General features: G+C 49.9%; 1 protein-coding gene across 7 annotated transcripts in view; it reads left to right on the forward strand.

Moving 5' to 3' along the window:
- Window positions 1-12,943, forward strand: part of DLGAP4 (DLG associated protein 4) — a 200,491-nt gene that overhangs the window by 100,133 nt on the left and 87,415 nt on the right. Inside the window, exon 3 of one of the 7 annotated variants that reach the window (XM_058685497.1) lies at window positions 575-722. The exons of the other annotated variants lie outside the window; for them this stretch is intronic. The gene's annotated coding sequence lies outside the window, so the exon portion shown is untranslated. The remainder of the gene's footprint in view (window positions 1-574; window positions 723-12,943) is intronic. 7 annotated transcript variants of the gene reach the window in all.

Consider the following 12,943-nt stretch of genomic DNA (forward strand, 5'->3'; position numbering starts at 1 on the left):
CCTGGGGAGCCATGAACATGTAAATTACAGGGCTTTCTTGGTGAGGGCTCCCAGTTTCTATAGGGAACATAGAGATTTGAGGCTCACTTTATTGCAGTCTGTTAGTAAACCATTTACTAAGGTTTGTATTAGGGAGGTGGCTAGGTGGGGAGTGCTTAGGCTGCGTCTCATGATATACCTAGCAGACCAGAGCTCTCAAAACAGGATAGAGTCACTGTACGGGTAACTGACTCTTCAGCACTACTGGATAGTCAAGGCAAAGCTTCTCTACTGCGCCACCACAACAATTGTTATTGTTATGGGCTAACAGCTAGTTAATAAAGCTAAAGTACTGACAAAAAAAAAAAAAAAAAAAGAATGGCAGCCAAGGGGATTATTGAGGTCCTTCAAGATCTTACTAGAATGGGAAAGGGAGAAGATGGATGAGCCTCGCCTCTGTCCCCTTCCCAGCCCTATAGTCATCCAGCGTGACCTGGGGAGCTATGCATGGGGCTGATGGGCAACTCGCTCTGAGGCTGTGGCCAGCTGTCCCCCACGATCATCCCAGGGCAGTATTTTTCTTTTTTTTCATCAGCAAAAACTCATTCCTGTTGACCAGCATCTCTGCCAAACGTGGCCTGACTACTGATTCTTCAGCCTGAGCAGTGGGGTGCTAGGGCACCGCAAGCACAGAGTCAGGAGACCCGAGCCCCTTGCAGCCTCCACCTGCTGTGTGACCTTGGGTGAGTCCCAGGCCCTGCTGGAGCCTAGTCAGCAAAGTGCAGCATGAGAAGCATGGACAAGATACTACAGATTTGGTGCTGAACATTCCACAATTCATAGGCTTGAGAGAGGCTCTTTGGGGACTGCAGAGTGTAAGACCCCATTGCTATCCCCTCCAGTCCCATGTAAGCTTCACGGGCAACACCATGTGCAGCGATCAAGTTCTAGGCCAGTACTGTCCCATAGTGCTATCTGTGCCAATGGAAATGGTCTGTATTGCACTCTGCATATGGTAGCCACTGGCCAGATGTGGCCATTGAGCAGTGGAAATGTGGCTAGTGGCACTGAGAAACTAAATTTAGTTTTCACTTACTTGTATTTAGGCTGTTTTTTTTAATGTTTATTTATTTTGAGAGAGAGAGAGAGAGAGAGAAAGAGCAGGGGAGGGGCACAGAGAGAGGGAGATACAAAATCCGAAGCAGGTTCCAGGCTCTGAGCTGTCAGCACAGAGCCCAACACGGGGCTTGAACCCACAAACTGTGAGCTCATGACCTGAGTTGAATTTAGATGCTTAACAGACTGAGCTACCCAAGCGCCCCTAAGTTTAATTAAATAGCTAGAGCAGGTTTAGACGGTTAGGCTCTGGGGACATGAGGAAACGTGAGGGCCACTTAGAAAGTGCCCACAGCCCAGAACACACCCACCCCTTATTTGTTTGACACCTCCAGAGAACACTGGCCTAGGAGTCCAGAAGCCTGGCTTCAGATCCCAGTTGCAGCTAACATGCTGTGTGATCCAGGCCAAGCTCCATCCCCTCTCTGAACTTCCAAGTGGCTGAACAAGGATGGAGCCCAGCCCTGTTGCCCATGGTGGGTCCTTTTGATAAGGATAGCAACAGAGAATACTTGTAAAATACTCACTGTGTGACAGGTACTGTGCGAAGCCATCTGTCTATATTAACTCATTTATCTCAGCCGACAGCCTCTGGAGGACACTGGACTCAGGGAGGTTCAGTAACTGGCTCAGGCACACACAGCACCAGGATTCAGACTTGAGGAGGCTTGTTCCAGAGCCCATATTCATAGTCTCCATACTGCACTGCCTGGGGGTCGGGGGAGGTCTGTCCTCAGCCCTTCCTGGGGCCACTGCAGGGAGTGACTGGAACAAGGCATTGAGGCCCGGAGTGTCTGGTGGTGGCCCCCGGGTGAGGTCTGGAGGTAGAGGGGAGGGAGGCAGTTGTGATCATCACCCTCTCATCTCCCCCAGTCAGTTTTTTCCTACCTAGGTGAGGGCAGGGTGACTGTGATTCCTATGGATTGAGATTGAGGCAGTCTTGGCTTGGAAATCCAGAGAAGAATCTCAGACCAGACTCATTTACTCCATCTCAGCAACAGACCCATGTTCCTTCTTGCATGGGTGAGCATATAATTTGTCATCTAAATCATGACATTTTTGAGAATGAAACAGGGCACTAGCCATCAGGGACTGCAGGGCAACAGGCAGAACCTGGGCAAACCAGGATGTATGTCATCGTCTTCATGCATGAACATTTATGAGTGTCAGTTCTGCGCAGGGTCCTGATTCTGGTACAGAGACAGTTGGGGCCATCTGTGAGTCCTTAGGGTGGTAGCTCCCATCAGAGGGGAACTCAGAGAAGGCCTTACCCCACCCCCATCTGCAAGATCAAGGAAGACTTCTTGGAGGAAGGGATATCTCTTCTGATCTTCAAAGGTATTAAGCAGGGGAAGAGGCTAGGGACAGAGCATTTTTCAAGAAGGTTCTGGGGAACAGAAACACAAACACCAGACCAGCCCATTTGGGCCCCAGACATGGAGAAGAAGCAAGAAAGGGGTGTGGGGCAGCCTGACAGTCAACAACCTTCTCTTCCATTGGGCAGCTCCAGTTCTCTCCAGTGCCTCTGCCTCTGAGGCTCTGACTACCCCATTCATTTAGCAGCTGCTGTGGTGCGCCTCCTTGGTGATGGCTCTGTCCTTAGTACCAGCGATAGCATGGAAAATGAAACAGACCTGGTCTCCCCACCCTTCCCGTCAATCTCAGAGCCCACAGACCATGAAGAGATGGATATTAATCAAGTGCACAAGGAACCAAGCAGAATAAGTAGAGATCCTGAGAAGTGCCTTGAAGGAAATCAAGAAGGGGGTCAAGAGAGAAAGTAGGGTGGGATGGGGAACCATCTTAGACACAAGAGTCAGGGAAAGAGCCCTTGGAGGTGATGTTTGAGCGGAAACTCAAATCAACAGAAGCAGCCAGATATGTGAAGAGTTGAAAGGAAAAAATGTTCAGGCAGAGGGAACAGCATGTGTAAAAACCCTGTGGCAGGAAAGAGCTGGGGATGCTGGAGAAATAACAAATGAGGAGGCCAAGGGTGGCTGAGTCAGTAAGAGGAGGCTGGCGTTTTGCCTGAGGGCAAGGGGAGACCTTGAAGGAGTTTAAGGGAACTGGGCAAATTGATTCTATGGGTTTTGACTCTGTGGTTCTGCCTCTATCGTCCCTTTGTTCTGTGGGTCTAGGCCTGTGTCCTTCTGTTTTTTCCATATCTACCACACAAAGATGAGCACTGGGGGCAGGGCTGGGGCAAGGTTGGTCTGTGACCTCTGGAGCCTCAGATGAGCCTAGGCAGGTTTAAATGGGGTGTGGTGTCAGAGAGGCCTGGAAGCAGCCTGTCACCACAGAACCCCTCAGCCCCAAATCCGTGCCCCTCAGAGTTCACCGTCAGGATGGGCAGCACAGGAATTCAGCTTCAAGCAGAGGAGGAAGCCCTTGCTCTGAGGACAGTGGCGACAATGTCGGCCACATGTCCTGAGCAGCTGGAGCCATTGCCTGCTCTCTTATTGACCAACAACCAGTTGATTGAATGTTACGCTTTAAACAGTTGCTATGGACACAGACTTAGGCTGGGAGCAATATGGACCTTGAATTCATCAGCATAACAGAGCTGTCATAGATGAAAAGGATCCTGGAACCTCAGCCTTGTGGGCAAAGCCATGGAATGTGGCCTCAGGAGTCAGATTGATTCACACCAGAGCCCACCCTCCCCCCTTCAGCTAAGGGGCCTAGGGCAATTGACTTTAGCCATTTGAGGTGCTTTTTCTCGTGGGCTTATTACTTATTTCTGCATTAAAAATTATACCAACACTTGCCTGTGGCTGAAAACAATAAATGTGTATTATCTCACACAGTTTCTAAGAGTCGGGGACCCAGGAGCAGCCTCAGTGGGTGGTTCTGGCCCAGAGACTCTCGTGAGGTTCCAGTCAAGTTGTTGGCCTGGGCTGTTCTCATCCCAGGTCCTAACTGGGGGCTTAGGATTTGCTTCCAGGATGGCTTGTCACAAGGCTCTGCAGTTAGTGCTGGCTGTCGGCAGGCCTCAGTTCCTCCCCATGTGGACTTCTCCTTAGGGCTGCTTAGTGTCCTTACAACGTGGTGGCTGGCTTCCCCCAAGGCTGGTGATCCAAGAGAGCAAGGCAGTGTCCATTCTGACCTACCTCAGAAGTCATACTCGGTCATTTTCACGATATCCTACTGGTTATCTAGTCAACCCTGACTCGTCTTGCGGCAGGGGAGTGGCAAGGGGTGCATACACAGGAACATGACTTTCAGGAGATGGGGATCACTGGGGCGCATTTGGAGCCTGACTACCAGAGCATACTGCTCATCCCCACCAGGAGAGCTGCAGTGAGGATTAAATGAGTTCACATATGGGAAGCACCTAGTATACAGTAAGCACTCAATAAATGATCGCTATGATTAGCTGGAGCTGAAGACTCGCCATCCTGGAGCTGCCTCACTGTCTTCATCATTTCAAGGCATATCTCAAGACCTTCTGCCAGTCTTTGATTTAGCAAAAGCTGCACAAGCCTCTCCTGTGTCCAGACCCCATGCTGGGTGCTAGTGACACAACAGTGACAAAGACCCTGTCCCTGCTGTTCCAAACTCTGTCACACCTAAATCTGGGCGATGCAGCAGAGGGCTGGCAGGTGAGGTGCTGCTGCTGATGGAAGTCAGGGCTGGCCTCTCTGCAGAGGTAGCCTGTGCACTGAGACTTGAAGCAAAGGACTAGTCATGTGGTGTTAAGGGGGACAGAGCATTTCTGACACACAGGCAGGGCAAGAGCCCCAAGATGGGAGTTAATGACCTGTGTTCAAGGAACAGGATGGAGTCCCGAGGGAGTAGGGCAGGAAATGAGGTTGGAAAAGCAAGAAGAAACAAGATGAGTAAGAAGATTGGCTTTTAGTCTAAGGGCCATGGGAGTCTTGTCGTCTGGGTGAGAGACGATGGGGGCCTGACCCTAGGCAGGGCTGCGAGGGTGGGATTCTGGAATATCTTGAAGGTGGAGTGTTTTGAAGCGTTTGCTGTTTGGTGGGGTATAGGGGTAGGAGAAAGTGGAGTCAAGGATGATCCTGAGGTTTCTGACCTGAGTGAGCAGGAGGATGGTGTTGTCATGAGCAGAATTGGGGTAGACTGTGGGAGGAACAGGTTGGGGTGGGTGGGAGATCAGGCATTCGATTTTGGACCTGTCAGACATCCAGGGCAAGATGTCAGGGAGGCAGAGATAGGTGTCTGGTGTTTGAGAGAGACTGGCGGAAGAAGTAAATTTAGGAGTTGTCAGATATAGGTGGTGTTTAAAGCCATGAGTCTGGATGAGATCAGCAGGAGAGAGAGGGTAGAGAGAAGCAAAGAGCACCCAGTTCCTCTAGCACTCAGAGGTCAGAGGAGGAGAAGCCAGCAAGAGATAGTGCAGGTGTGGCAAGGAATGGAGGAGGAGAATGGGAGGGGCACCCAGAGATGAAGTCACAGTGTAACACAGCCTACCTCCACCTCCATCCCTGCCCCAGGCAATACCAAGGCCCTGGAGACTCCATAGAACCATTCTTCCTTCTCCTTCCACACTTCCCTTCATGCCTATGGCAGTGGCTATGTCCTCCGTGGACTGCTGTGAACATCCCCAGAATGTTCTGCCATTCCACCCACATCATTTCCAGCCTTTCATCACTTGGCTCACCCTCCCGTGCCCTGCTCTAGTTCTCTATCTCTTAACCACAGGGTTCAGCATTGAAGAGAACTATCCCCTCCCTTCATTTCGACTGTCGATCTCTGTTAACTCAATCTTAGACAAAACCAGCCTTGCTGGTACCACCAAATACAGAAGATATAAGTAGGAAATAGCAAGGGATTTGGGCTGGTTAAGGGGAGCTCTGTCAAGAGGGGAAGTGGGCTTGTTAATGTGGGGGTTTGGGGTTACATCAGCAAGGGTCTTGACTGCCTCGCCAAGGAATTTGAACTGAGGAGAGAAGAGGATCCACAGAAGGTCCTAGATTAGGGAAATGATGCAATCAGGTGAGTTTTGCTTCAGGAAGAGTCATGCTGGGTTCCGTTCCTGGCCTCGTCCCTAATTAAGCTCACAGGCCAACTCAGGCTCCAGAATGAGCTGGGGTAGGGCAGGGAGCCCCCACTGTGTGCAGATGAGGGTAGTGACAGCAGACACGGTTGCACCACAGAGCAGGGAGTGTTCCCAGGGAGGCAGCAGCTCCGCTGGTTCCTTCATGTTTCCGTGAGGGCAATGAGGCTTATATTAATGAGAGATAATTATGGGCACCCGGATGGGCCTAAGTATAGCTCAGAGACAAAGGCAGCGTGAGGCAGCCAGCTGCTTCCCCTGCAAGGCCGAGGCCTGCCTATTTTAAGACCTCCCCAAGGTGAGGCTCCTGCCACCCCTGGGCGTTGGGTGGCTGATGGGCTGGTACCCAGTGTCCCAGGAACTCTGACCAAGAGTGTTCAAAGGGAATCAGCATGACCAGATGCCCACATAACCCTCACTCAAACCCCCGCTGCCTAGAGGTGGAAACTGAGGCCCGGAGTGACCAGTCCAAGGTTGCAGCAAGAGCAGAGCCAGGATTTGAATGCAGGTACAGGTGCCTGCACTTGCCATGATGCTATGTAGCGTCTCTGTACTGGAAGCATTGGCCTGTCCCCAGGAAGTGCAGTGAGGTGAGGAGGGGAGTATGACTGATGTTTATTGAGCCCTAAGTGCCAGATGCTTCCCATATGATATCACAATTAATCCTCATGCTATTCTTGAAAAGTAAGGATCCTCTTCCCCATGTTATTGAAGAGGAAACCGAGGCCTAGGGGGAGTGATTAAATTGCCGAATGTCCCTCGGAGAGGAGGGAAAGCAGTAGAACCCAGTTACGTCCTGTCTTAGGGCCAGGTTCCCCAGGAAACTGACTCTGAGGTGAGGAGCACAGGATTGGGCAGAGGGAGGAGTTGAATGGAGATGTAGTTACAACAAAGGCCTCTGCTGATCCCATGGGCAGCTCTGGAGCTGGGGTGGCCCTTCAGGGTTGTTCTGAATTGGGCAAGAGGGTCAAGCTTTGGTGCCTGCACATCAACCAGTTACTGGCTGCTGGCTGCTCTGAGAAGGAGTGTAACCTTGGGTAAAGCATCTCCCTTTAGCTGAGAGCAAGTGCTAGTAGGTACCAGGTACCCCGTGTGAACTGTAAGCAGCCAGTTCTCTTGGCAGCTGGAGATGTAAGTGCCTCAATCGTGGGCAGCCATCATAGTTTCCACTACGTGTCCATCTCCAGATTGTTTCTCGTTCCTCTGTCCCCCAGATGAGTAGAACCAGTCCTTGCCCACAAGGAGGTTGTGGGAACATGGACTCATTATAGAACTGACAGGCCAGAGGATGCTGGGGGGAAGGGAGGACATCAGTGCTAATGAGCAAGGAAAGGGTGAGTGGCTAGCCTAGGGAAAGTTGAAAAATACTACCTATTTAAAAGCTGTAGGGAGGGGCACCTGGGTGGCTCAGTTGGTTAAACGTCCCACTCTTGATTTCCACTCAGGTCATGATCTCACGGTTTGTGAGTTCGAGTCCTGCCTCAAGCTCTGTGCTGACAGCATGGAGCCTGCTTGGGATTCTCTCTCTACCCCACACACACACACTCTCTCTCTCTCTCTCTCTCTCTCTCTGCTCTCTCTTACTCAAAATAAATAAATATTTAAAAACACACACACAAAAACTTAAACCTATAGGGACAGAACGGGAGAAGACAGTTGCAAATCATATATCTGATAAGAGTTTAATATCCAGAATATATAAAGAACTCCTACAACTCAACCACAAAAGTGACAAATCATCCAATTTTAAAATGAGCGAAAGTCTTAAATAGACATTTCTCCAAAGAAGATATGCAAATTGCCAATAAACACATGAAAAAATGCTCAACATCATTAGTCATCAGGGAAATGCAAATCAAGACCACAATGAGATACCAATTCATACCTACTAAGATGGGTATAATTTAAAAAAAAAAAAAAAAAAGCAAAATAACTGTTGGTGAGGAGGTAGAGAAATTGGAACCCATACATTACTGTTAGGAATGTAAAATGGTGGGGCCACTGTGGGAAACAGTTTGGGATTTCCTCAAAAAGTTAAACAGAATTTTAAAACATGTTTTTAAAGGTGGGGGGTGCCTGGGTGGCTCAGCTGCCAGGGGCCAGGAGAAGGATGGAGCAGGGACTGCTCATTGGGGACTGGATTTTCTTTTGGGTTACGAAAATATTTTGGAACTATATGGAGGTAGTGGTTACACAGCGTGAATGTACTGAATGTCACTGAATTATACACTTTAAAATGACTAATATTATGTTATGTGATTTTCACCTCAGTTTTTTTAAAAAGAGGAGAAAAAAAAAACCTGTGGGGAAATAAAATCTGTGAGATGCAGCCAAATAGGTACTCAGGGGGAAATGTCTAGCCTTTCCAATGACACATTTATTAGAATATAAAAGATCATAAAATCAGTGAATTAAGTTTCCAACTAAAAAATATGGGCAAGACATTAGAAGAGAGTATCTTGGACCCCAGCTTTAATAGGGGGAGATGGAGGAGATTTCTTCCTGGAGGTGCATTTGAAGTTCTAGAACTATACTGTCCAATACAGTAGCCACTTGCCACATGTGGTATTTAAATTTAAGTTAATTAAAATTAACAATTCAGCTCCTCAGTTGCACTAGCTCCATTTCAAGTGCTCTATAGCCCATGTGGCTTAGTGGCCACCATTTTGGACAGAACAGATCCAGGGGACAATGTATCATAAATTAGCAAGCAAGGAACATGTGAGAGTTTCCAAGAGCAATGAGAACTATGAAGAAAATCCATGAAGGCAATGACATTGGTTGGCATGGGGAGCAGGGGACAGGGACGAAGCTGGAGAAACCGGCAGAAACTAGACCATGCTGGGCCTTTGCGACCTCCACTCTGCTGAGGCACCTCCTCATGCTGTTCCACCCTCCTCACACTCTGTTTCTCAGCTGGCAATCTTGGCCTCTTCCACTGCAGACCAGGAGGGTCAGGGGGCTGGGGCCTGGGTTGAGTCAAGAAATCCAGATAACAGGCCTGGAGTGGCCTTGCTGTGAGAACTTAAGTTGTCCCTTCCCCAGGCTGACACTATTTAGCACCAGTAAGCCACGTGGCTGGAGCTGAGGGTTAGAGGTCTCCAGAGACTAGCTCTCCAACGGCCTTGAATGCCAAGCTCAGGAGTCAAGCATTTGTCCCAAGAGCCAAGAGGAGCCACTGAAGAGGAAGAACACTATTGCTTTGACATTTTAGCAATATCATTCCAGCCGCAGTTTGGAACCTGAATAGTAGGAGTTTTAGAGTGGACACAGAGAGACCAGGGAGAAGGCTATACAGATTTCCAGGTGAGGGGTGGGAGTGACATAGGCAGAGGATACAGAGAGGAGACGGCATCAGGGTACATAACTGAGGCAGAATCACTGTGACTCAGTGATTATCATAGCTGGGGTTTCCCAGAAGCATGCCCGAGACAAAGATTCAAGTGCAAGTACTTCATTTGGAAACAGGCAGCACAGCGTGGAAGGGAAGAGGTAAGTCAGGGAAGGGGAGGTAGCCAATGAAGAGAGTGACCACTGCAAGCAACTGGAGCTCAGTGCCACTGGGCAGCTCCAGGAGTCAGTGTAGAGCCCATTCCTCTGTTGTCCCACCTGAGGAGTAGAGGAGCTGGGGTATTTAACGTTTTTTTGTTTTTGTTTTTGTTTTTATTTTATTTTTGGGACAGAGAGAGACAGAGCATGAACGGGGGAGGGGCAGAGAGAGAGGGAGACACAGAATCGGACACAGGCTCCAGGCTCCGAGCCATCAGCCCAGAGCCTGACGCGGGGCTCGAACTCACGGACCGCGAGATCGTGACCTGGCTGAAGTCGGACGCTTAACCGACTGCGCCACCCAGGCGCCCCAAGGAGCTGGGGTATTTATACACCAGCTCTCCAACACTGGTTGAGAGTTGTAGCTAGATTGGGGGAGGGGAGGTTGTTAAGACTGTGGCAATTCCCGCCAGCCACATGTGGGCAGAACAGGCTCCAGCTGCTAGAGAAAGCTCCCTTGCTTCCCACAGGGATGCAGATGTTGCTGGTTGGGAGTCAGTCTGTTGGGCACCACAGTGATGAGTCCATGGGAGATATGGGCAAGCACCCACAGCCACTGCTATAGTGATCAGTTGGATGGGAGGCCAGTATCTGTCAGGCTCTTTGTTGAAAGATACAGAAACCCAACTCAGACTAAGCAAAAACTCTCTTGACTCCAATATCTGAGACTTAAGCAAGATTTTTTGACAAAAGACTCCAGGCTGACATCTGACAAGCACAGCAGCCCTCTTTCTGAAGAGTAAGACACATCTTCCTGAATAATCCAGCCATAATCCCAGGACCAACTCTCATTGGCTAGCAAAGATCCCGTTTCCATCTCTGAGCCAATCAGTACTCAAGGATGAAGGGCTGATAGGCTAGACCTGGGTCATGTGTCCACTCCTGGGGTTCTGGGACAGGGCTGGTTCCACCTAGACTGTAGGAAGTGAGACAGGGGTGGAACCATTTTCAGGCACAGCAGAGATTGTTACTAGGGGAAGGACATAGAAAGTCAGAAGAGGGAAGAATTTAAGGAGATGCCCAGGTGTGTGTCATGAGCCCCCATTGGGTTATGTCAAAGCATTTTACTGATCTGGGGACACTATGTGCCCACCCAGAGCCCTGGGAGGCACTGGCATTTAAGGTGGAGTAGAAGGACAGACATGTGGGCCCAGAAGTCAGAGAAAGAGACTCTTTTTTTTTTTAATTTTTAAAAAAATTTTTATATTTATTTTTGAGACAGAGAGAGACAGCATGAATAGGGGAGGGACAGAGAGAGAGACACAGAATCTGAAGCAGGCTCCAGGCTCTGAGCTGTCAGCACAGAGCCCAACGCGGGGCTCAAACCCACAAACTGTGAGATCACGACCTGAGCCGAAGTCGGATGCTCAACCAACTGAGCCACCCAGGCATCCCAGAAAGAGACTCTTTTAACATGAGGGCCTAGTCACAGGAAGGAAAGAAGTTTAGAGGTCACTTGTGGTCATTAAATTGTCTATCTGGTCTCTAGAGGTCTCCCTGAGGGTGGCAGCCCCCACTCTCTCTTCTGTAACCCTAGTGGCACCTCCAAGGCAGGGACCCAACCACCCCAAATAGCCAGGTGAGGAGCCTCATCAGTCAAGACCACCACCAGTCTTGGGCCAGGGTTTGTGCCCCAGGGAATAAGCACATGCCAGCACTTCACAATTCACCAAGCACTTGCCCACACCTTCCTTCACTTCTTCGTCTTGACCCCACTTGACAAACACACAGTCTGAGGCTTAGGGAGGTAGGCATGGTTCTGGGCTCATATGGTCCTGTTGGGGCAACTCAGGATTGTGAAATTGAAGCCAACTTCTCCCTGGGAGGGCTGGAGAAGATGCACTGGGCTAAGAGAACTAAGTGTTGTGTGCACTTCTGGGGCAGTGCTCTGCCACTGTCTTCTGCTCCTGATGACCAGCCCTCTCCACCTCCAACATTTCTGGGGCATCAGGCCCCTGCCAAGCCAGCGAGCCAGCAGGGCTGTGTTTGCAAATAGCACTCTCAGTTTTCAGTATCATTGTCCTTAGTTGAGTGGGCATCAAGGACATATTGCTACACAGTTCTCCAGCTGGAGAGCCAAGGAGGCTGGCCCCTGAGCCCAGGGATCACTATGGCCCTCAGGGGATGCAAGGAAGCCAAGAAAAGGCTGGGGGGCAGGAGGGATATAGGGGTGGTTTTGCCTGAAATTGTCTTCAAGAAGAGGTTTGCCCGGAGGGAGCCACTGCTGCCTAGAGTGGAGGGGGACCCTTGACTGTCTGGAACACTGACAGGTGGCTGGCATCCAAGTTACCTCTTTTGCCTTGGCAAGAACAGCCTCTCCTAGCTTTGGTTTCCCCATGTGTAAAATGGAGATCATGGTCCCTCACCTCATGTGGCCATTGTGAGGATATGGTAAAGATAATGAAGATAAAGATGTCAGTCAGAGGACTTCCTCTCCAGCTTGGGGATAAATGTTCTCACCAACCACCTGGTGGAAGCAGAGATGTTTCCAAGGGGCTACTCAGCCACAAGGACTGTCATGACAGTGCTCTGGCCTCCAGGGTGGGGTCCATCAGGCTCCTAGAGGCAAGGAGGGTCTCTGGCAGGAAGGGGGAGATTCTGAGCCAGGAGGACCCTGCAAAAGTCTCGGGGCTTAGGAAAGCTTAGGGCATAGTTGGTCATAAAATGGCTAGGTCCAAGAAAATAATCCTCAGATTCTCGAGGGTTGGGGGCCAGCCAGCTCCAGGTGACAGTTACAAGACAGCTCTGCAGAGGAATAGGAAGAGCTGTGGGTCCCACACTGCCCCAGACGCTGCTGGATCCACTGTGTGATCTTGGGGAACTTCTTGCCCTCTAAGGGTCCCAGTTTCCCCATCTATATGATGGAGGTTTCACCTAGGCCAGTGTTTTTCATGCAGTGTTTGGTGGGATCTGGAATTTGCCTTAAGAGCTGCTCTGAGGGGTGAGAGGGAGTCTCAGACACCAGAACCCATGCTTGGTGTATTAGTTTCTATGGCTGCTGTAACAAATTTCTAAAACCCAGTGGCTTAAAACAACACAGATTTATTATCTTACAGTCCTAGAGGTCATAAGTCTAAAATGGGTCACAGGGCTGCCTTCCTTCTGGAGGCTGTAGAGGAGAATCTGACTCCTTGCCTCTTCTGTCTTCTATAGGCTGCCCATATTCCCTGGCTTGTGACCCCATATCACTCTGACCTCTGCTTCCATCATGATACTTTCTTGCTCCCCTCTTAAAAAGACCCATGTGATTAGGCTATATCCCTCCAGATAATCCAG

The sequence above is a fragment of the Neofelis nebulosa genome, chromosome 9 (assembly GCF_028018385.1).
Source record: "Neofelis nebulosa isolate mNeoNeb1 chromosome 9, mNeoNeb1.pri, whole genome shotgun sequence".
Classification (NCBI taxonomy): Eukaryota; Metazoa; Chordata; class Mammalia; order Carnivora; family Felidae; genus Neofelis; species Neofelis nebulosa.